The sequence below is a fragment of the Bos indicus genome, chromosome 5 (assembly GCF_029378745.1).
Source record: "Bos indicus isolate NIAB-ARS_2022 breed Sahiwal x Tharparkar chromosome 5, NIAB-ARS_B.indTharparkar_mat_pri_1.0, whole genome shotgun sequence".
In the NCBI taxonomy this organism is placed as follows: Eukaryota; Metazoa; Chordata; class Mammalia; order Artiodactyla; family Bovidae; genus Bos; species Bos indicus.
This window is the reverse complement of record NC_091764.1, coordinates 55,639,064-55,663,587: the sequence shown is the minus strand read 5'-3', so window position 1 is coordinate 55,663,587 and position 24,524 is coordinate 55,639,064. Positions and strand designations below refer to the sequence as shown.

Sequence of the window (24,524 nt, the reverse complement as noted above, 5' to 3'; positions counted from 1 at the left end):
CAGGTGAAAGATATGAAGTCCAATTAATTTAAACATCTCACTCAGAGCCACATAGCTAATAAATGCTAGAAATAGTATTTAAATTGATTTCTCACCCTTGCAGTTCCCACAGCTGAAGGAGGGCTGGAGAGGGAGTGAGGAATGAAGTAAGGCTGGTGGATGCAGTGAGGGCCTGTGATAAGGTGAGCAGAGGCAGAACCAAGTTCTGTGCGGCTGAAGTTTCTACGATTTGGAAAGTGAAGCGAAAGTCTTTCAGTCGTGTCTGACTCTTTGCCACCCCATGGAATACAGTCCATGGACTTCCCCAGCCCAGAATACTGGAGTGGGTAGCTGTTCCCTTCTCCAGGGGATCTTCCAAATCTAGGAAATGAACCAGGGTTTCCTGCATTGCAGGCAGATTACAATTTGGGGGGCTCCTTAAAGAAAAAGGATGCAGGTGGTCCAGTGGCTAAGACTCTGTGCTCCCAATGCAGGGGGCCTGGGTTCAATCCCTGGATGGGGAGCTAGATCCTATATGCTACAATTAAGACTTGGTGCAGCAAAATAAATATATATATTTTTAAAAAGCAGGCAGATGTATGTAGAAAATTGCCTATTTAGATACTTATTTAGGATAAAGAAATAAATCACAATAAATGATTGATGCTTTGGGGACTCAGAATACTTTCTTATGGTTCTTTTTAGGCAGTTTAATAGAATTGCTCACATAGAAATTCCTCCTGGGACTTAACTGGTGGTCCAGTGGTTAAGAGTATACCTGCCAGTGCAGAGGACACAGGTTCAAGCCCCGAGTCAGGAGGATTCCACGTGCTGTGGAGCAACTAAGTCCGTGCGCCACATCTCTGGAGCCCAAGTTCTAGAGCCTGTGCTCCGCTACAAGAGAAGCCAGCACAGTAGGAAGCCCATGCATAGCAACTAGAGAGCAGCCCCTGCTCTCCACAACTAGAGAAAGCCCAAGTGCAACGATGAATACCCAGTGCAACCCAAAATAGATAAATGAATAAAGAAAGAAAATTAAACGAAAAAATAAAGAAGTAAAGCTATCTCCCTTCAAAGACAGCATGATGTTACATATGGAAACCTGAAGGAATCCCCCCCAACACACAAAGTTAAAAAAAAAGAAGGAAAGAAGTACCTTCTGATTCCTTGGCCTCTCCATCTGGACCCTGCACACCCAGAGGCCTCACAGGTTGAGGCCCTGAGGCTGAAGCTCCCTTAGCTTTGCTGTGAATCACCTTTGGAGGTGACTAGGGTGTGGGGTGAGGGATGAGGGAGAGATCAGAGCTGGGAGATGTGGACCAGGAGAAGGATGTGGACACTGCACAGGACCTGAGGATACAAAGTGAAGGGGCTGGGGACAGAGGATGAGGAGAAATGACGTTGTCTTTCAGATTTAAAAGAGAAAACAACTCCACATCAAAATAGCCCTGATGAAATATGATGTCCCTTTCCACCACAGGGAGTTCTCGTAGAGGAGCTGGGGTTGTCTTGTCCATTGTGTCAGGAGATGGTTTAATGAAAGAGACACCTGGAAACGTTTGAGTTTTGAAACAGTCTATCAGCAACAAAACATTTTTAATATTTAAGGGATGTGTATGTGTGCACACACTTGTGAGCGAGGGAGAGGACAGAGTTTTTGAGCAAGTCAGTCTTCAATATCGGAATGATTTTAATTCTTCATAAATTTTTAGATGGGCTGCTAAATCTTGTTTTAAATAAAGAGAAAACACATCTTCACATCTATTCTGTGCAGATGATTATTCCCAATACCTTTTAAAAATTGAGTATTTCTAAAAACCAAGGATGCTGGGAGATAGTACCTGGGCCAGATATAAAGGAGATAGTTGAAAGTGGTCTAGGCCACCTGTATCTCTCTGTAATGCAAAGTCCTTCCGTGGAGGTCTATAAGCTTAACAGCAGGCATACACATGGTGATCTCTTGGAGACGGTGAGCTGAGCTGGGGCTGATGGTCTGGATCAAAAGGTGAGACCCCCTAGAAGGGAGAGGGCATTAATGATAGTCCCCAAGGTGCAACCAAGTGATTGGGGTTGATTGCTGATGATAAAAACAAAACGAGGAGGACGAGGTTGAGCAGAAGCATTTAATGGGCCTCTGACACAGCTTAAATGCAATCCACATTTAGTAATAAATTCTATGTGATTTGAATAATTCTGCAATTCTATTTTTTTTGCTCTATGTTATTAGAGAAGAGTAACTGCTTATTAGTTTTTAACAATTTAGAGGTACTTTTTTGAGGGGTTCTGCAGTTGGATGTTTGTTGTGGCACGTGGGTTCTTTTTTAAAGCATGCAGGCTTCTCTTGTTGCGGAGCTCTCTTTAGAGCTCTGGGGCTTCAATAGTCCCATGCACAGGATTAGTTGCCCCAGGGCACGTGGGACATTCCTTCCCTAACCAGGGATGGAAACCATGTCCCCTGTATTAGAAGGTGGATTCTTTTTTTTTTCCCTGGCAAAGGCTTTAAAAAAAAAATTAATTAATTTATTTTAATTGGAGGCTAATTACTTTACAATATTGTGGTGGTTTTTGCCATACATTGACATAAATCAGCCACAGGTGTACATGTGTTCCCCCCCCATCCTGAACCACTCCCTCTCCTCCCTCCCCATCCAATCTCTCTGGGTTGTCCCAGAGCACCAGCTTTGAGTGCCCTGCTTCAAGCATTGATCTTGGACTGGTCATCTATTTCACATATGGTAATATACATGTTTCAATGCTGTTCTCTCAAATCATCCCATCCTTGTAGAAGGCAGATTCTTAACCGCTGGACTGTAAAAGGAATTTATGTTATTAGATATTTTTTCTGGACAGTATAGTGAAACTTTATTTTTTAAGAGGAGAAAAGGTAGAGATTTGGACGTCTTAACCTGGCATTCGGAGAAAGAGGAGTGGGGTGCTGCTGGGGCCTAAGTCCACTGAATCTTTCGGCAGGGGGGTTTAGGTGGTACTTCATCAACTAGTAACTAAAAGAAGACTGTGGATGCTGTTGAGGAGAGCATCACACACTTTTTGCTGAAGGACACCTTGCACAGGGGCCGGTCACCAGTTCTCCTTTCTCTGTGACTGGAATGGGGCAAGAAGCACAAATGTGTGCCCGAGGCTGATTCATGTCGATGTATGGCAAAAACCACTACAGTATTGTAAAGTAATTAGCCTCCAATTAAAATAAATAATTGAAAAAAAAAAAGGACAAATGTTGGATGGAAAGGTGTTGTAGGCCGAATAATGACCCCTAATACCTGGTGTCTGTGAATATGTTAAATTATGTGGTGAAAGAGACTTTGCAGAGGGAATTAAGGTTATGAACCTTAAAATAGGAAGATTATCCTGTATTATCCAGATGGACCTAATGTAATCACATTGTAATCACATGAGCCTTTAAAAGGAGAAGAGAAAGACAGGAAAATGAATCAGAGAGATGCGACTGAAGATGAGGCAGGAGCGACTTGAAGCTTGAGAAGGACTCAGACCCTGGCTTTGAATATGGAGGAAGGGGGCCACGTCCAAGAGGCAGCCTCTGGAGGCTGGGAACAGCACCCAGATGACAGCCAACAAGGAAGTGGGGGCCTCAGTTCTACAACCACGAAGAAGTGGATCCTGCCAACAACTGAAATGATCAAGCAAACAAATTCTCCCCTAGGGCTTCCAGAAAAGATTGCAGCCTTGCCAACACCTTCATTTAACCTGGAGAGACCATGTCAGATGGAACTGGAGGATAATAAATTAGTTTTAAGTTTCTATATTTTTGGTGATTGTTACTGAAGCAATAGAAAAACACAGAGTTGGACATGACTAAGCGCAACACAGCACAATAGAAAACTAATACAGCAGGTTGGGCACTACTTAATTCCCACTGTTTAATTTCATATTTTATTGTTCTCGTTCAGTCACTAAGTCATGTCGGACTCTTTGCAACCCCGTGGACTGTAGCCTGCCAGGCTCCTCTGTCTATGGGATTCTCCAGTCAAGAATGCTGGAGGGGGTTGCCATTTCCTTCTCCAGGGGATCTTCCCAGACCAGGCAGTAAACCTTCATCTCCTGCATTGGCAGGCGATTCTTTAGCACTCAGCCACCTGCGAAGTCCAGCGAAGTTCACCCAATTTCATATACTTTTTTGGCCCCACTGCATGGGATGCGGGACACTAATTCCCTGACCAAGAATTGAACCCACGCCTCCAGCAGTGCAAGTTCAGAGTCTAAACCATGGAACCATCAGGGAATTCTCAGTACTTAATTTCTTATGTCAGTGGTTTCACTTTCTGAGGGTCTTTTTGAGAATGTGATGAAAACCGCAGGTCTTCTCTCTAGAAGAATTCATGTACACACAGAACTGAACACAATTTCAAGAGGTTCATGAGCCCACCAAAGCACATCTCATGGTCCAGGTTAAAAACCTTTGCAGGTGGTAATGTTCAGTGGAGACAAGCAGAGAAGAAGTGACAGCCTTGTTATCTCTCACCAAAAGCTATTACAGTACTCAGGAGAGCACTTAGCTGGTTTACATTGAACTCAGTCCATTTCAGTGAAATGAATTTCCTAGATACTAAAGCTATAAGGCAACCATCTCAGCCTGTTCTTTTACTGATGAGCTCCTTGGAATGAGGGTGCACTGTTGAAGGTGACAGTCTTCATCAGATAGCTACTGAAACCTAGTGATTTGAGGGACAGCCAAAGGTTTAGAGAATAATGAAGTGTTGAAATAAAAATTCTGAGGCATCAACATTATTTAATGTCTATATGTGAAAAGAGCCTCAACGGCCCAAGTACTTATTACATAGATGCATGGTTGTTACTTGCTACTCCTTTGGATCATATGCATAGTGATGCCACTGGCAAGAAAGTATGAAGGAAGCAAAAAAATGAAAATCTAAAGATTATTTTTTTCCAGCAGATTTTATTTTTTTTATTTTTTATTTTTTTTTAAATTAAAAAAAATTTAAACCTTTATTTCTCATGTGTTCCCCATCCTGAACCCTCCTCCCTCCTCCCTCCCCATACCATCCCTCTGGGTCGTCCCAGTGCACCAGCCCCAAGCATCCAGCATCGTGCATTGAACCTGGACTGGCATCTCGTTTCATACATGACATTTCTCATGTTTCAATGCCATTCTCCCAATTCTTCCCACTCTCTCCCTCTCCCACAGAGTCCATAAGCCTGTTCTATACATCAGTGTCTCTATTGCTGTCTCGTATACAGGGTTATCGTTACCATCTTTCTAAATTCCATATATATGCGTTAGTATACTGTATTGGTGTTTTTCTTTCTGGCTTACTTCACTCTGTATAATAGGCTCCAGTTTCATCCACCTCATTAGAACTGATTCAAATGTATTCTTTTTAATGGCTGAGTAATACTCCATTGTGTATATGTACCACAGCTTTCTTATCCATTCATCTGCTGATGGACATCTAGGTTGCTTCCATGTCCTGGCTATTATAAACAGTGCTGCGATGAACATTGGGGTACACGTGTCTCTTTCCCTTCTGGTTTCCTCAGTGTGTATGCCCAGCAGTGGAATTGCTGGATCATAAGGCAGTTCTATTTCCAGTTTTTTAAGGAATCGCCACACTGTTCTCCATAGTGGCTGTACTAGTTTGCATTCCCACCAGATTTTAATTTAATCCGGTTCACCTAGAGAAATTTTAAGTGACCGTCTCTGCACATAAAAGGCCTTTAGTAGACATCTGTTTAATTTTTGCCATTAAAACTACCATTTTAATATTGGAAAAGACCTTTAAGATAATTTCCTTTTTAAATCGAGGAAGCACAGATTAGAAGATAAAACAATAGAAAGTACAAAAGTAACTTTCCAGTCTTCTGGAGCTTTTATGCACCTGTGTGCTCACTCACTAACCCATGTCTGACTCTTCACAACCCTATGGATGGTAGCCCACCAGGCTCCTCAGTCCATAGGATTCTCCAGGCAAGAATAATGGAGTGGGTTGCCATGCCCTCCTCCAGGGGATCTTCCCGACTCAGGGATCAAACCCACATCTCCTGTGTCTCCTGCATTGTAGGCGGATTATTTTCCGCTGAGCCACCAGGGTAGCCCTTTGAGGTAGGAAGCTGAAGTTCTTTCTCTCTTTCTCTCTTCTTTCCATTACCACCATTACTACCAGCTATTAATTATTGAGCTACTTATGTGTCAGATACCAAAACCATTGTTATTAATCCTACATCAACTCTACAAAGTAGATCTTATTATCCCCATTTATAGATGACAAAACTGAGAGCTGGAAGGACTATTATGATATGTACAAAGTTGTGAAGCTCATGAATGCAGAGCCAAGAGCCCAAACCTACATTTTTCAGTCCAGAGTCTGGCTGTTTCCAGTATGCCACCCAGCCTGTGTCAGCCTGGGTGGGAGAGGACCACAGTGGGCTTGGGGAAATACCAGCCAACGGAAGTAGGGGTCAAAAGTGAGAGAGAGAGAGCAGAGACTGAAGAGATGTGGCATACACAGGGAAAGGTGGTCGGATGACAGCAGGGCGATTTCTTTCACCTGTCCTGGTTGGTAGCTTGGAAGCCCTTCCTTGACAGCCAGCCAGGCAAGAGGCTTTGAGGAGGTGGAAGAGGAAGACACTGATGAGTTGCTCAATTCCTTCAAAAAGGAGCTGTGCCTTGTGGCTGGTTCCACAATTTTTGTTCATTGTGTGTGTGCTAAGTTGCTTCAGTTGTGTCTGACTCTTTGAGACTCTATGGACTGCTGCCGGCCAGGCTCCTCTGTCCGTGGGATTTCCCAGGCTAGAATACTGGAGTGGGTTTCCATTTCCTTCTCCAGAGGATCTTCTTGATTCAGGAATCAAACTCACATCTCCTGCGTCTTCTGCATCGCCAGGTGGGTTCTTTACCACTCATGCCTAGCCTGCCCTTTGTTCTTTGACAGATGTGCTTTTTGCTGCCTAGGATTCTGAGGATGGTAAGAACACAGTGAAGGTTAAAGGCCTGTGCCTTCCTTCTGACTTACTTCACTCTGTATGACAGAATCTAGGTCCATCCACATCACTACAAAATCACTACAAAAATCACTACAAATGATTCAGCTTTGTTCCTTTTAATGGCTGAGTCATATTTCATTGTATACATATACCACACCTTCTTTATCTATTCCTCTGTTGATGGATATTTAGGTTGCTTTCATGCCCTGGCTGATATAAATAGTGCTGCAATGGACACTGGGGTACATGTGTCTTTTTGAGTTACGGTTTTCTCAGGCAGATTGGTGTTGTTATATGGCAGAAACCAACACAACATTGTAAAGCAATTATTCTCCAATTAAAAACAAAAAAATAAAATGAAGCTATGAGAAAAAAAAAAAAAGGGCTTATGCCTTCTATTCACTCTGCTCACTCAACATCCTTGAACCTCTCGGGATTTGCAGTGTGCATTTATCAGACTCAGGAAACATCTGCAGTGTGCTGTCTTCTCGCATGTATCTCTTGGTGACATTTAGTTTCACACCCATAGATTTAGTATTTCCTTGTTTTTCTGTGCCAAAGTTTCCGAAAGTGGAAATTATTTTCTTACAGAATGAAAATATGTGAATGAAATTAAGACATGCTTTTTTTGGAAGATAAACACAACAGCCAGTCTTTGAGACAATATAATGACAGGGATGTGTGGGTCTAACTTTGAGTGGTTATCCTCAGGGCATATCTCTGATATAGCCTGCCTGCTTCAGGGTGACAGCCAGACTGACTACATGTTTTGGACACGCACCTTGCCTTTTTGCAGGTTTTCAACCATATTGTTCCAAAACATAGCTGCCAAAAAAAAAAAAAAGGGAAAATCCAATAGAAAATCCACATAATGAAAACCATGAAAGCAAAGGTTGCATATAGTTCTGTAGGCTTCCACCTAAAATTCTTTTGGGAAAAGTATCAATTTTAGGGTGTAAAAATAGACATGAATGATGACTATGGTTGTTGTATTTTTAAATTTTTAATTAATTAGCTAATTTAACATCATAACTGATTATATTTTTATTTTTAATTTTTCTTCCGGTTTTCCCTTCTCCAGGGGATCTTCTCGACCCAGGGATTGAACAAGGGTCTCCTGAATTGCAGGCAGATTTTTTTTTTTTTTTTTTACCATCTGAGCTACAAGGGAAACCCAATAATTGACACACAGCACTATATATGTTTAAGGTAAAATGATTTGACTCACATATATCATGAAATGATGATCACAATATGTTTAATGAACATCTATCATCTCATATAGGTACAAAATTAAATAGAAAAAAGAAAAAAAAATTTTGTTAGGAGAACTCCTAGGATTTACTCTCAACAGTTTTCAAATAACACAGAGCAGTGCTAATTGTATTTATCTTGGTGTACCTCATATCCTTGTTCCAATTTATCTTATGACTGGAAATTGGTACCTTTTGACTGCTTTCATCCAGTTCGTAACTACAAATCTGATCTCTTTTTCTATAAGTTTGTTTGTATGTTTGCTTTTGAAGTGTAATTGACCCACAACATTATATTTTTCCATTTCACAACATAGTGATTTTTTTCTGTACATTTCAAAATGATGATCACAATAAGTCTGGTTATGATATGTCACCATACAAAGATAGTCTTTAGTTGTTGACTGTATTCCCCACACTGTACATTTCATACTCATGACTCATTTATTTTGCAACTGTAAGTTTATACCTCTTAATCTCCCTCATCTATTTCTTTCTTCCCTCCACCCACTTCTCCTCTGGTAACCACCTGTTTGTTCTCTGTATCTATGATTCTGTTTCTGTTTTGTTATATGTGTTCATTTGTCTTTTTTTAGATTCTGCATGTAAATGAAATCATATAGTACTGGTCTTGTAGAAGGGGATTTGACAATGTCTAAGAAAACTACATACGAATTTACCCTTAGACCCAATTCACTAGCAATTTATCCTGAAGAAACATTTCTAACAATACAAAACTACACATGTGTAAGATTATATATCTCAGTGTACTTGTAATTGCAAAACATTGGAGCTAACGTAAATATGTATACATAGGCGACAGATCGAATGCACATAATAGAGTCCTATGCCCATAATAGAGTATGAGGCAGCTTTTGTGGACTGATTTTCAGGATTTACTGTTTAGTGAATAGAGCAAAGAGCAAAAAAGAATAAACAGTATGATACATTTGGGGTAGGAAATAAGGAGATATAATATACCTGTATCTGCTCATTTTTCACAAAAAGATACATTGGAAGAATAAACCAGAAACGAATGAAACTTACCTATAGAGGGAGGGTGGGAACAGAGTGGGAGGGATACAAGAGATGATGACACTTCTCTGGGTAAGTATTTGCATATATTTCTGACTTTAGAGCTATGATTTTTGGGGGCTTCTTCTTTAGTTTATTATAGGGGTAGCCAGACAGGTAATACGAGGTGTAAAGCATCTATTGTGCTATTTAGGCTCAAGGTGACAAGGTCTATATCTTTCTTTAAGGAAGTGGGATATTTTCCAAGGTACTAACTTTTCCAAATTTAAGGAGAAGTGTGGGGACTTTAGCTCCATTCTTGGCATTAATGTGATGGACACTTTGTGTTTTTCTGTGTCTAACTGGTCAGCTGAGAGATTGGCTACTCTTGAGTCCGAAATGCGCTTTTATCAGTTGTGATGCTCTTGGCTGAAAGTAAAGGAAAATCCAATTCAAACTTGTTCAAACATTTACTACTTTGTATAACGATATGGAGATAGGACCTGAGCTCAGTGCCCTAGGTTCCTTCCATCTTTCTGTCCTGTCATCCTCATCACATTGGCTTTTCCTCCGAAGCTGATGATTCTTTCGCTGTTCTAAGATGTCTGCCACAGTTTCAGGGGTTGCCAACACCGGGAAACAGGACATGAACCGTGCCTATCATGTGTTCCTTTTATTTAATGGTATTATTTTTGGCCATGCTGGGTCCTTGTTGCCTCCCGCGCTTTTCTCTAGCTGTGGGGAGTGGGGGCCGCTCTCCAGTTGTGGTGCGCGGGCTTCTCATTGGGATGGCTTCTCCTGTTGCAGAGCACAGGCTCTAGAGCGCTGGGCCTTCGGTCGTTGCAGCAAGAGGGCTTCAGTAGTTGTGCCGGGGAAGCTCTCATCTGTTCCTTTTAAAGAGCAACTTTCCCAGAAGGCCTCCAGCAGACTTTCCTTGGCATCTCATTGGCAGAGTTGGCAAGGGAGACGGCAATTATCATGAATGATTTACAACAATCAAGATTAATCCTCTTAGGCTGAGGAGGAAGTGTAGTGCATTTGGATGTTGTTGTTGTTGGGCTTCCCTGGTGGCTCAGTGGTAAAGAATCCACCTGCCAATGCAAGAGACATGGGTTTGATCCTTGGGTTGGGAAGATCCCCTGGAAAAGGAAAGGGCAACCCACTCCAGTATTCTTGCCTGGAAAATCCAATAGACAGAGAAGCTTGGTGAGCTACAGTCCATGGGGTTGCAAGAATCGGACACGACCTAGCGACTAAACAACAACAACAATTTACTTTGTTTAGGTATCAGACAAATAAAATTTTCTTTGAGAATGGAAGAAGGGAGAAGGGGGACTGCTATTGGGTATAATGCTACATTGTCTGGCCCCATCAGTGATGGTGATAGTAGGTATATGGTATAGTAAATGGTCCTTTAGGGAAAAGATCTGTGTTCAAAACAAGTTACTTTAGAAGAAGATGTGAACTGTAGGCAATTATCAGCATCTGTTGTATATTAATATTGGCTACATCTATTAACTAGCAATAAACGTTTATCTGATGGGTATGTTATTATTCTAAAACAACTTTCTGCTGCAGCCTGTGGGATCTCAGTTCCCTGATGAGTGAAAGCCTGAAATCCTAGCCACTAGACCACCAGGGAACTCCTGTAAATAAAAAAGCTGAGTGGGGGTACACAAGAATTCATGCTAGTATTGCTTTTGCATAATCTTGAAACTTACTTGTACTCCCACCAGAGATTTCCACTACTAACATTTTGTTAAAAATTATTTCTATATGTGTTTACCTGTTATATAAATAAGATTACAATGAACCTGGTGCTTTGTAACATGCTCTTTTCACTCAAAATTGTATTTAGTCTCTTTAATAACTTTGTTTAAACAATAAGTTGTTTCCAATTTTTTAATAGCTAATATAACAAATCATTTTCTCATTTATCTGATTATCACCTTTGAACTCATTCCTAGAAGTATCACTTCTGGTTCAAAGTATACGTACTTAACATTTTGGTACATGGTGTCAGATTGCACTCAGAAAGGCTGAACCTGTTCATATCCCTGCAGGACCCTCTCACTTCTCTGCCAACACCAACCTTTGTAGGTGTTGCTACATTGCTAATCCAATGAAAACGTTATCTCTTTGTTGGGATTTTTTGTATTTCCTAACTGGCAATAATAAAAACATTCTCACATGCTTATTAATCATTTGTAGAGTGTGTGTGTTACTTGCTTGTTCATGTTCTTTACCTGGTTTGCTGGTTATGGTGTTGAACCTTTTTATTGACATGTAAGAGCTCTTACATGTATATAATGACATACACCTTTTATCATAGATGTTGCAAATATTTTCTATTCTGTTATTGCTTCAACCATGGTATATGTAGGGGGTTGTTTTTGTTGTTGTTGTTTTCATGCAGTAATTTTTAATTTTATATAGTTTAAGCTTTAATAGTTTTGGGCTTTGGGGTTATGTTTATAAAGTCCTTTCTCACCACAAGACTATAAAACTATTCACTCTAATATTCATTTATTCTTACAGCTTATCTTTTCTTTATTAAAACATTGTTGTAAAAAGGTAAATATTACAATACTTAACACAGAACTGAATGTTTCTTTTTAAAAGGTTAGTTATTTTAATTTTTTTGACTGCACTGGGTCTTCATTGCTGTGCATGGGCTTTCTCTAGCTGTGGTGAGTGGAGGCTACTTGTCACTGCAGTGCACGGGCTTCTCATCTTCTGTTGTGGGGCATAGGCTCTAGGTGCTCAGTCTTCAGTAGCTGTAGTCCACGGGCTTAGTTGCTCTGAAGCATGTGGAGTCTTCCTGGATCAGGGATTGAACCTGTGTCCCCTGCATTGGCAGGTGGATTGCCATCCACTGTACCACCATGGAAGTCCAGAATTGAATATTTCTTGTAATTTTTACCCCAAAGATAAACACCATCAATACCTTATATGTAACACAGGAAGTATATACATAATTATAAATATATAAGTATATCAAATATATTATACTTTGTACATTACACTATATATGTATATATATGTAAAGCATCATGCATCTTGGGCATCCTTTGTTGTCAATATACATACATCTACCTCGTTCTTTTTTCAACAGTTGCACAGTAACAAATTGTATAGATCAGTTTTTCTCAGTCTTTTTTCCATCATTATCCACCTAAGACTTTTTACCCCTTAATCATCACCTGCCTCATGAAATTTCAATACCACATATATACTGTATACTTGTTTATATGCCTTATGCATATTTGTGCTTTATACATAAAAATGGTTTGTCTCCTCAGGAACCAATTTTCACCTCCTTGGTTGTGATATCACTCCTTTGAGAATGCCTGGTATTCCATTCCTTATTCATTATTCCACATGTATATATAATTTTTGACATTCTAATGCAATATTATCCATATTTATCTTTATACATATATTTTATTTCTATAGGATAAATTTCTAGAATTAAAAAGCTATATCAAAAGGTGTTAACATTTAAAATTTTAGCAGAGATTACTAGAGATTATCCCAATTATAAGCTAACAAATATATACTGAAAACCTGGCTTCAATTTTTACAATTAATCATAAATCCACTTGGAATTTGTTCTGGGATGATGAGTAAGGTAAAATTCTAATGATTTTTCAAGCTCATTATCCTTACTTTATTGAACTAACCTTTTCTTGATTTACCATATTTTAAGTATGGGAAATACTCCTATATTTACTCAGGCTTTGAATTCTGTTCCATGACTGTTTATTCTTACTCTATTACCATCCTATATTTATTATTTTTGCTTTATATTTTAATATCTGATTCCATAATTTCTTTATGAATCTCCCCCTTATTTTCTTGGTATTTATGGTTTTTCCCCCTCTGAGTGAATTTTGAAGTAATTTTGCTTATTTCTAAAATTAAAAAAATAATAAGCTCTTAAGCTGCTATTGGGATGTAAAATTGGGATTGTATTAAATTTATGGATGATTTTGTGAAAACTATGGAATATCTTATAGAGTACATTATAGAGTAACACATTTAAAATAGGGTACAGAAACAAAAATAACATTACTTTAATGATGTATACCTGTATTAGGATGCTTTGAGTAGTAAATGATGAACGTCCACATAAAACTCAAGTTTAAGCATAAAAGAAAGAGCATTTATTGGCTCATTTAACTAGTGAGTTCAGTGGTAAAGCTAGTCTTTAGGCATGTCTGGATCCCTGGGCTCAAATAACGTCTCCAGGATTAGTTTCCTGTCTCCCGGGTTGGTTGGCTTTTTTAGTTTCAGTTTTAGGCAAGCCTCCAAGTGGTAACAAAGGTGGTTTGTCTCTTCCAGGCTTATATGGGCTTCAGCACCTGCAACAGCAGAGGAAGAGTCTTTTTCCTTACTGTGTCAGTAAAAGTATTGGTGATAGTTGTTATTGGCCAGAACTGGATTAAACACTCACGGGGGCAGGGCGGGGAATTAGTACTCAGCCTCTCTTAAACCAGCCAGGCTACAACTGGGGAGGGGTGGTTACTTGAAAGGAAGAGACGAGGCATAACCACAGATGTAGGAGGTTTTGGTATTATAATACCCATTGATTTATATGAGGATATTAAAGAAATACTGAGTTGAAGTTCTAATATTATTTTTCAGCATATCAAAAGTTACTCTGAGGCTATAAAAGTGGAAAGAAACCAGGGAATGGAGTAGGAAAATATGGTGAGAGATTAAAAAAATTACCTTTGTTATTGAATAATATTTGTTAGAATTTATAATGCTGATTGTTGACAAATGACTCATCTCCCCTTTCTTGATCTCATTACTGTTTAGATCCTCCAACATTTTGCTTCATATAATTATCCTTTTTTCCAACATAATCCTCTACTTCTCTTCTAGTTTTTTTTCTTTTTTCCCTTCTCCAAAGTAACTACATTTCCTGCCTTCATAAACAAAAGCCGATTATTTCTACTGGTCTTTTAAGCTCCTCTCCTATATTCCTTGGTCAACTATAAAGAAATTGTTTAGTTGAAAGTCATCAATGATTTCCTTAATCACCAAATCCCATGGGTTTAGATCCTTTTCCTTGATGGCCTCGTGTCTCTGCAGTATTTGGACTCTTTCTTTTTTGAAGCATGAATTCGTAGTTTCTATAAACTTTCTCTCCTGATGCTCCTTTTATCTTTCTGAGACTTTTCCCCTAGTTACTTGGTTGTTTTCTTCACGTGTAGACGATTCTCTAGGTTTTTGGTTTCTCTGTTCAATTTCTTGGCAGTCTCAAACACTTGCCTATTTTCTAAAGAAAGGATGAGCCTTTCTATTTTGCTGCTTCCGATCAGTTCCTCCCCAAATCTTCATGATCCAATCCTAACCATCCATTATCAAAGCCTGGGTTTACTTCTTCTAAAACAAATTTTCTCCTGAATCTCTTGGTGCCACTTTTTTTTTTTTTTTTTTAAATGACACTATTTTTCAAACTACTTTTTTTCAACTTTTCAAACTTTTTTTTTCCAACTATTTTTTTTCAAACTACTCTTTCAAACTACTTTAATTGGAAGGACTGATATTGAAACTCCAATACTTTGGCCACCTGATGTGAAGAACTGACTTATTAGAAAAGACCCTGATGCTGGAAAAGATTGAAGGCGGGAGGAGAAGGGGACAGCAGAGGGTGATATGGTTGGATGGCCTCACCGACTCAATGGACATGAGGTTGAGTAAACTCTAGGAGTTGGCGATGGACAGGGAGGCCTGGCATGTTGCAGTCCATGGGGTCTCAAAGATTTGGACACGACTGACTGACTGAACTGAACTGAACTTTTCAAACATGGATTAGTTACTTCTATATAAGACTTGTCTTACTTTCTGGCCTATAAGCTTCTTTAAGAACATTTTTGAATTCAACCCTGCATTTCTTTAACTGTGAGACACATTGTCTTGTATTTATTTATTTGTTTATTCAACATACATTAAGACAACTACTATCTAGGCACTGTGCTAGGTAGTAAAGAATACATTTGTGGTTTCTGCTCTCATAGGATTTTAGTCTCATGAAATAACAAATACATACTGTGACATAGATTTAATGAAACTTTGACAGAATGACTCTTGCATCTTGAACTCCTCTTTCATCTTCTCTCCCCAAACTGCTGTCCTACACTTCCTGCACCCTTTCCCTGATAATCTCATAGATTTCTCAAACTCAAAAGCTGAATTTGATTCATGTGCTGTGGACACCTATAAATGAGAAATTTGTCCAGTGTTAAAAAAAACAAAACAACAAAACTCACAAACACCTTCTGTCTTTAAACCTTCTGCTGACTTTAGTATTTAATGTATACCACCTCCTCTTCATTACTCAGGGGGAAATCTTGGTATTCTCTTTGATTTCTTCCTCTTTCTTCATACTTAATAATTTTCATTCAAACACTTATCATTCTTGTTAGGCCTTTTTTTTATCTATAAGAAATTGAAAATTAGTATTTAGCCAGTAGAGGTGTTTTGTTTGGTCTGCATATTTTTGAAAGGAAAGTGAAAGCAAAAGTCTCTCAATCATGTCTGACTCTTTGCGACTCCAAGGACTGTATAGTCCATGGAATTCTCCAGACCAGAATACTGGGGTGGGTAGCTGTTCCCTTCTCTAGGGGATCTTCCCAACCCAGGGATTGAACACAGGTCTCTTGCATTGCAGGCAGATTCTTTATTGTCTGAGCCACCAAGCAAATACGATATTCCTGTTTCTCTTGAAAAGTTGGAAAATCAGGCAACACGGGTTCCTCATTCATGGAAGAATGACTGGAGTTTTAGATGAGACATCTGAAATACTACTCTAATCTCTGTTGTTGTTGTTCAGTCACTAAGTTGTGTCCAATTGTTTGTGACCCCATAGACTATAGCACTCCAGGCTCCTCTGTTCTCCACTATCTCCGAGTTTGCTTAAGTTCGTGTCCATTGAGCCGGTGATGCTATCTATCCATTTTATGCTCTGCTGCCCCCTTCTCCTTTTGCCTTCAATCTTTCCCAGAATCAGGGTCTTTTTCAATAAGTTGGCTCTTCTCATCAGGTGGCCAAAGTATTGGAGCTTCAGCAACAGCCCTTCCAATGAGTGTTCAGGATGGATTTCCTTTAGGATTGACTCCAATCTCTACCACTTCTTATTTTTATTACATTCAGTTCATTTTCTCATTTATGAAACATTCTTCTCATGGCTCAGTGGTAAAGAATCCACCTGCAATACAAGAGACGTGGGTTCTATCCCTGGGTCAATAAGATCCCCTGGAGTAGGAAACGAGAACCCACTCCAGTATCTTGCCAGGAAAATCCTGGCAGGCTACACAGTCCATTGGGTTGCAGAGAATCAGACTCAACTGAGTGACAGAGCATGCATGCAGCACTTCATCCTTAATTGAGGCATTTGAATTTGTAATCTTTGGCCTATAAGATCACAGAATGTTAGTACCGGAAGAGATATTAAAAGATCATCTTATATAATAGCCTCTTCCACCTTCTATCCTGTAAGAGATGGAGAAATTGAGGTTCAAAGAACTTAACATCAGCTGACCAATTTTATACAACTGTATAGAACTCAGTCTCACAGGGTGCTATTAGATGCCATTAGACCCTTCCTCACTTTGGGGAAAGTCCATAATCTGGACCCATTGTCCCCCAAACCCCCCACCCAGGGCCCTCCCATAGAATTTTCAGGTTCAAAAGCTCTATGCTTACAACTCTTGCTTTATCAGGCTCTGAGGCCCAAGACCTTTGTAAGGTATGTCCTAAGTGAGGCCACTTTTCTGTGAGGTTTTTGAAGGTTATTTATCTTAAAAATCTATCCCCAGTCTTTCTTGCTTTATTCTCTAGTGCTTACCTGCATATATCTCATATTCCTCTGTGTGTGTGTGTGTTCTGAAACATACCTATTCTTTCCAATCTTTTTCGTTCAATTTAGTGCTATTCTTTCCTACTTAGATTATCCTTCCCTAGTCTCTGCCTGCCTGATATAATTTTTTCCATCCTCTAAAGTCTACCTGCCTCCTTGAAGTGCAGTAGTTAAGAAGGTGGTTTGCATGAGACAGACTTGGTTTGAAATCTAGGCTTTGTCCTTTACCAGCCAGGTGACCTAGGACAGTTTCTTTCTGTAAGTCTGTTTCCTTGTCTGTTAAACCACCACGTGGTTAGAACTACATAGTGCTGCTTTCATAACCCACTTTTCTTTCTTATATATCTTTCCTTATCATTAGTCTTCAACATTGTCATTTTAAATGGTTCAAAGCATCCCATAATTGTGTATCAGGCTAGTCAAACTGCAGCTCTACACGCCCTTCCTAGAAAACCTGCAAATGCTCTTACTTAAATTGATATGAGTGAACGTCTCTTATCTGCATTCACGGTATCCATGTCTAACAAGTATGTAATAATATTTAACCTGTGTTTTTTGGTGGAGAAACTGAAGTGAACCCCACCCAGGCTTAACATACATATGCAGTTTTGATTATTTCCTTTTGAAAACATCCTAGAATATACTTGTTGATTGTCTTAGTCGCTCAGTCATGTCTGACTCTTTGCCACCCCATGGACTGACTGTAGCCTGCCAGGCTCCTCTGTCCTTGGGGATTCTCCAGGTAAGAATACTAGAGTGGGTTGCCATGTACACCTCCAGAGGGTCTTCCCAACCGAGGGATAGAATCCAGGTCTTCCGCATTGCAGGCAGATTCTTTACCATCTGAGCCACCAGGGAAGCCCATGCTTATTTAGTCAAAGCATTTAAGAATTTTGATACATATTTCTAAAATGCCTGGAAAGGGGGAGATGTACCAGTTTCTATTCCCATCTGCAATCTTGTTTTATTGAACAGCTGCCCAATATCTATAATATTTTCTTTTTAATCTTTGCCAACTTAATAGGCATTTAATATGCCATTTATATTTTTAAGTAATGTGGATGAACATACCTATTTATTGGCCACTTTTACATATTTAAGTTGGTATAAAAGTAATTGTGTTTTTTGCATTGTTGAACTTTGTTATTTAATATTGGAATAATTCTTAAATGTGGTTATGTTATACATCATTTTAATGTACATTTCTCACTTTTTTTTTTTTTGCTAATGACATTACTTGCTGTTTATTTTATATTTATTTTAGACTAGGGAAATGATGTTAGACAAAAAGCAAATTTGAGCTATTTTCTTATTTGAATTCAAAATGGGTCACAAAGCAGCGGAGACAGGTCTCAACATCAACAACACATTTTGTCCAGCAACTGCTAACGAACTTACAATGCAGGGGTAGTTCAAGAAGTTTGGCAAAGGAGACAAGAGCCTTGAAGATGAGGAGTGCAGTGGCTGGTCATCAGAAGTTGACAATGACCAATTAATTGAGAACAATCATCAGAGCTGATCCTCTAATAATTATATGAGAAGTTGCTGAAGAACTCATTGTTGATTTGGCATTTGAAGCAAATTGGAAAAGTGAAAAAGCTCGATAAGTGGGTGCCTCATAAACTGACTGCAAATAAAAAAAATCATCATTTTGAAGTGTCATCTTCTCTTATTCTACACAACAATGAACCATTTCTTGATTGTACTGTGATGTGTGATGAAAAGTGGATTGTATTACAACTGGTGACAACCAGCTCAGTGGTTGGGCCAAGAAGAAGCTCCAAAGCACTTCCTAAAGCCAAACTTGCACAAAAGAAAGGTCATGGTCACTGTTTGGTGGTCTGCTGCTGGTCTGATCCACTACAGCTTTCTGAATCCCAGTGAACCTGTAATATCTGAGATATATGCTCAGCAAATTGATGAGATGCACTGAAAATTGCAACGCCTGCAGCTGGCATTGGTCAACAGAATGGGCCCCATTTTTCTCCAAATAACGGCTCACTACATGTTGCAAACCAATGCTTCAAAAGTTGAATGAAAAAAAAAAAAGTAGAATGAGCTGGGCTATGAAGTTTTGCCTCATCTGCCATATTCCTTTGACCTCTTGCCAACCGACTACCACTTCTTCAAGTATTTTGACAATTTTTTATAGGGAAAACGTTTCCACAAGCCGCAGGAGGCAGAAAATGCAAAGAGTTCGGGCATGGATTTTTATGCTATGGGAATTAACAAACTTATTTCTCATTAGCAAAATGTGTTGATTATAACGGTTCCTATTTTGACTAATAAAGATGTGTTTGAGCTTAGTTATAATGATTTAAAATTCATGGTCCAAACCACAATTACCTTTGCATCAACCTAATATATCTTTACAACAGACTGGTTCCAAATAGGGAAAGGAGTATGTCAAGGCTGTATACTGTCACCCTGCTTATTTAACTTATATGCAGAGTACATCATGAAAAATGCTGGGCTGGATGAAGCACAACCTGGAATCAAGATTGCCAGGAGAAATATCAATAACCTCAGATATGCAGATGACACCATCCTTATGGCAGAAAGCGAAGAAGAGCCTCTTGATGAAAGTGAGAGAGGAGAGTAAAAAAATTGGCTTAAAACTCAACATTCAAAAAACTAAGATCACGGCATCTGGTTCCATCACTTCATAGCAAATAGATGGGGAAGCAGTGGAAACAGTGACAGACTTTATTTTTTTGGGCTCCAAAATCACTGCAGATGGTGGCTGTAGCCATAAAATTAAAAGACGCTTGCTCCTTGGAAGAAAAGTTATGACCAACCTAGACAGCATATTAAAAAGCAGAGACATTACTTTGCCAACAAGGGTCCGTCTAGTCAAAGCTATGGTTTTTCCAGTAGTCATGTATGGATGTGAGAGTTGGACTATCAAGAAAGCTGAGCACCAAAAAATTGATGCTTTTGAACTGCAGTATAGGAGAAGACTCTTGAGAGCCCCTTGGACTGCAAGGAGATCCAACCAGTCCATCCTAAAGGAAATCAGTCCTGAATATTCATTGGAAGGACTGATGCTGAACCTGAAACTCCAATATTTTGGCTACCTGATGCGAAGAACTGACTCATTGAAAAGACCCTATGCTGCAGAAGATTGAGGGAGGGAGGAGCAGGGGACGACAGACGATGAGATGGTTGGATGGCATCACCGATTCTATGGACATGAAATTGAGTGAATTCTGGGAGTTGGTGAGGGACAGGGAGGCCTGGCGTGCTGCAGTCGATGGGGTCGCAGAGTCAGACACGACTGAGCGACTAAACTGAATTGAATATATCTTTGGGCTTCCCAGGTGGCACCAGTGGCAAAGAACCTGCCTGCCAATGCAGGAGTTCGATCCCCAGTTTGGGAAGATCCCCTGGAAGACAGCATGGCAACCCACTCCAGTATTCTTGTCTGGGGAATCCCATGGACCAATTTACTTGGCAGGCTATGGTACATAGGGTTGCAGAGTCAGACACGACTGATGTGACTCAGCACACACATGTACACAATATATATTTTTGACAGATTTTTGTTATTCTTTTGCCAATTTTCAATAGTTTTAAACTTATTATTATCCATTCCCACTTTGACATCCTCCTTTCTAGTTCTGTCTCCTATCTATGTACCTGATCTATGGATCTCATTCCCTTCTATTTCTTTAGGGAATCATTCAATCAGTTATCCTCTTATTACTCCTTAATCTTATACTATTAACATCACCAAGTCTCTTTTCCTTACAGAGAAACTCTAATCTCTTTCTTTCACTTGCCATTCTGCTTTGACTACTGACCTTTCTCCTTTACCATACAGCCAAACTTCTTGGAAGAATTGTCTTCACATGCTACATCCACTTCATCTGTTTCAACTCACTACAAACAGATTTACATTTTCAGTGCTGTCTTTATTGTTAAGATTTTAATAACAGAAGTATATCATATACATGTGAAAAAAGCAGGACATAAAATGGTTTCTCCAAATATACTCAACTATTCCAAAAATATTTATGTAGAGAAAAAACTTACATGTAATACATGAAAATTTTAAGTTACTTCTTATGACTGGTAAGTTTTATTCCTTTAAAAAAAAAGTCAATTATTTATTTATTATTTCAGTGACCACTCATTTATTTCATTTTAATTCACTTTCCTTTAGACTCCAGTTAACACAGTTCACATTTATCCAGCAAATATCTGTTGAGAACCAAATGAGCCAGAGCATCAAAGCAATTGAGGTGAATATAAAATATGCCCTGCCAACAGGAAGGTCTCTAAAGTTGGAAGACCAGATGTCTCTAAATGAATCAAAATTATTATGATAAATATTCAAAAGTTCATAAAGAAGAGTATTTTCTGTCTTGAATGAGAGCTGGACAAATGTCCCAGGGAAGGACTAAATGAGGATTTGAACAAAGAAAATCAAGGCAAGGAATCATTTTTACCATTTGCAAAGCGAGGAGACTTGAAAAATCACAGTATTGCAGAAGTTTAAAGTTAGCTGGAACATAAAGGGGGGAGTTGAGCATGGAGGAGGAGGAGGGTGGTAATTAATATCTCTTTGTGGCCAGGATTACACTCTGATCACTAATACAAGTGATTAATCTCACACTTTTCTATTTTTTGCACAACGCATGGGAAAAAATATTCATATTGTTTATTTTCCTAATGGAATTAAACAATTCCCTTTGGGGAAAGTAACATTTCTCTTGATCTAAAATCCTTAAGCACTTACCATATCTCAATGGGCAGTCTACAGTTTGCGTGTGAATTTTAAGTTCTCAATTTGTGGTCCCCCATAATGTCCTCAATTTTATAAACAAGAATTATCGTTGATATTAGAACACATTACAGTGTTAATTACAAATTCTCAACTTACAGTTTCTAAGAAGGGGCAGAAAAGTAAAGAAATGATAGTCAAGAGCCGCAGGGCCACTTCATTTGGCCGAAAGGCTCAAAGAACAAGCGGGAGTGACCCAGATTCCCAGAGCAGGCGGTCAGCCTGCCGGCACGACTAGATAACCTGGCAGGACAACTGCCTCTTCAAAGGGCCCTCCTTCCCTCTTCGCTCTTTCCAAATGATCTTTGAGCGTCTCAGACTCTCCCACTAAAGGCGCCCAGCCATTGGTGACCGTAGAGCGCCTCCGGTTTCCCTGGTAACAGCCAGCCACACCAACCAGGCTCGCATAAGTCTTCCCAGAATGCCGCGCGCCTTCTCTAATTCACTTCCGGGTGCGGAGGCCTGACTCCTCCAGTCGGTCGGTTTGCATATGTTAGCGCTGGGGTTTCTGGCTCCGGGTGTGTCATATTCCTGCAGCGGGTGGTGGAGACTGTTTTGTTCTTTCTCTGCCTTCGAAACGGATCGCTAAGGAAAGGCGAATTTCACCGAAGTTTTGGTGGCCCTCGATAAATGAATTATTAGTTGCAAAAAAAGCTAGAAAGTGCTTTAAAGTTATGTGCAACTTCATTTGTTGCTGTGGTATTTTAAGCAGCTTTACACAACTTCCTCTAAAACAACTATTATTGCTTTAGAAAACGAAGGCAAGCACACACAGGCGCAAACAAAACCAAACCGCCAAATTTCCTCTTCACAGTGAGCCCAAACCAAAATGTGGAAGTTTGAAGCAGAGAAAAGTGTCTTGCCGGGCCCAGCAAGGAGACGGGAGCTGGGGCTCAAATACCCCAAATTCCGTGAAGGATTTCAGCACAGGATTTCTTTCTTTAGATTTATTATTTTATTTTATTTTTTGGCTGTGGCGGGTCTTCGTTGCTGCTCAGGGGCTTTCTCTAGTGTCAGTGGACCGGTGCTACTCTCATAGTGGAGCATAGGCTCTAGGTGTGAGGGCTTCAGTAGTTGCAGCTGGAGGGCTCAGTTGCTCCCCTGCGTGTGGGATCTTCCCCGGACTGAAGCTGTGGCCCTTGCAGTGTAAGACAGATTCTTCAGCACTGGACCACCAGGGAAGCCCACAGTAAAGGATTTTTAAAAACTGGGTGAGGGAGGCTGGTTGCAGGGTACTGATTAGCTCCTGCACAATTCTCTGGTTGATGTTGAGATAATAGGGCATTTAACAGTGTCAGTCCTAAGGCGTCTATGGGGTCTGGGGGCTCATGATTGTCAGATAGTTTCTCCCATTTGGTGGTGGTTTTAGTATCTGTAATTCAGGAAGTATGTATCAGATACTATTATCTTGGTATTTCAGAGAGGAGCTACAGCAGAGATTATGGGAGAATGGGGGTATGTCCTGGAAAGGCCCTATAGAGTCCTGCTTGGTTAAACATTCACTGGTACAACAACCACAGGAAACACTTTGGAGCAGTCTTCCAGATCCTCTCTATGCATATAATGTTTCAAGCTGTAATTACATTGTACATGCTATTTTGTAATCTAAAAAGCTTTTGTAAACATATTTCATTTAAAAACCAACATGGTTGTATGTTTTCAATTGTATTTTTTGTTAAAACAGTTTCTATCCTTTAAAAATTTTTTTAAATTTGTTTGGCAGTATTAGGTCTTAGTTGAGGCTGTGTTGGGTCTTAGTTGCGGCATGCAAGATCTCTGGTTGTGGATGGGCTCCAGAGTATGCCAGCTTCAGTAGCTGCAGCGCTCAGACTCAGTGGTTGCTCCAAGGCATGTAGGATCTTAGTTCCCTGACCAGGGATCAAACCCAGGTCCCTTGAGCCCACATCCCCTGCACTTCCAGGTGACTTCTTTCCCTCTGGGCCACCAGAGAAATCCCTTCTTTCTGTTCTTAATTAGTACTGTAATGGAGAAATGAAAATCCTTATAGCTAAATCTTTGCCTAAGTTCTCATTTCTTTGCGGTAATTATTTTTCTCTTTTTAACTTAGTAATTTGTGTTTGCACTTCCTCTTTTTCAAATGCCTTCCCATTCCACTCATGTCTTTATAGTATAAATGGATGAAATTACACATAGGGCATCCAAAGCCTACTCAATTTTTAAAAGTTTATCTTTCTGATTATAAAAGTAATACATATTTACTGTAGAACATTAGGAAAATGTGGATGAATATAATAAAAATATTCTGATATGTAGACAACTACTGATCATATTTTGGTATACAGTTTTCTAGTTTTCTCTCTGTTGCCTTCAGCAATGAGCATCAGAAAAATGTTTGGTAATATAGTGGGGTGAATGACACCTTTTAATTTGTATTTCTTTGCTTATTCATGTAGCTGAATAGCATTTCAGAAGTTCACATTTTATAGTCCATTTCAGGCCCCATCTTCTCTATCTAGCCTTCCCTGAGAATTCCAGACTAATTACACTAACTTATAATGGTCTAGGTTCTCACGGCAAGCATACTGGGGTGGTTTGCCATTCCCTCCTCCAGAGTGAAAAAGCCAGCTTAAAATTAAATATTAAAAAAACTAAGATCATGGCATCTGGCCCCATTACTTCAAGG

At 39.6% G+C, this 24,524-nt stretch overlaps 1 long non-coding RNA gene across 1 annotated transcript; it reads right to left on the bottom strand.

Annotated features, from left to right (window-relative positions):
• Positions 1-13,328: 13,328 nt before the first annotated feature.
• Positions 13,329-22,516, bottom strand: LOC139183134 (uncharacterized). The gene is made up of 3 exons (XR_011566618.1): positions 21,836-22,516; positions 20,898-20,976; positions 13,329-15,674 (listed from the first exon to the last, which is right to left on the bottom strand). It is a non-coding gene; the product is annotated as an uncharacterized lncRNA (long non-coding RNA).
• Between the last annotated feature and the right edge of the window lie 2,008 nt (positions 22,517-24,524).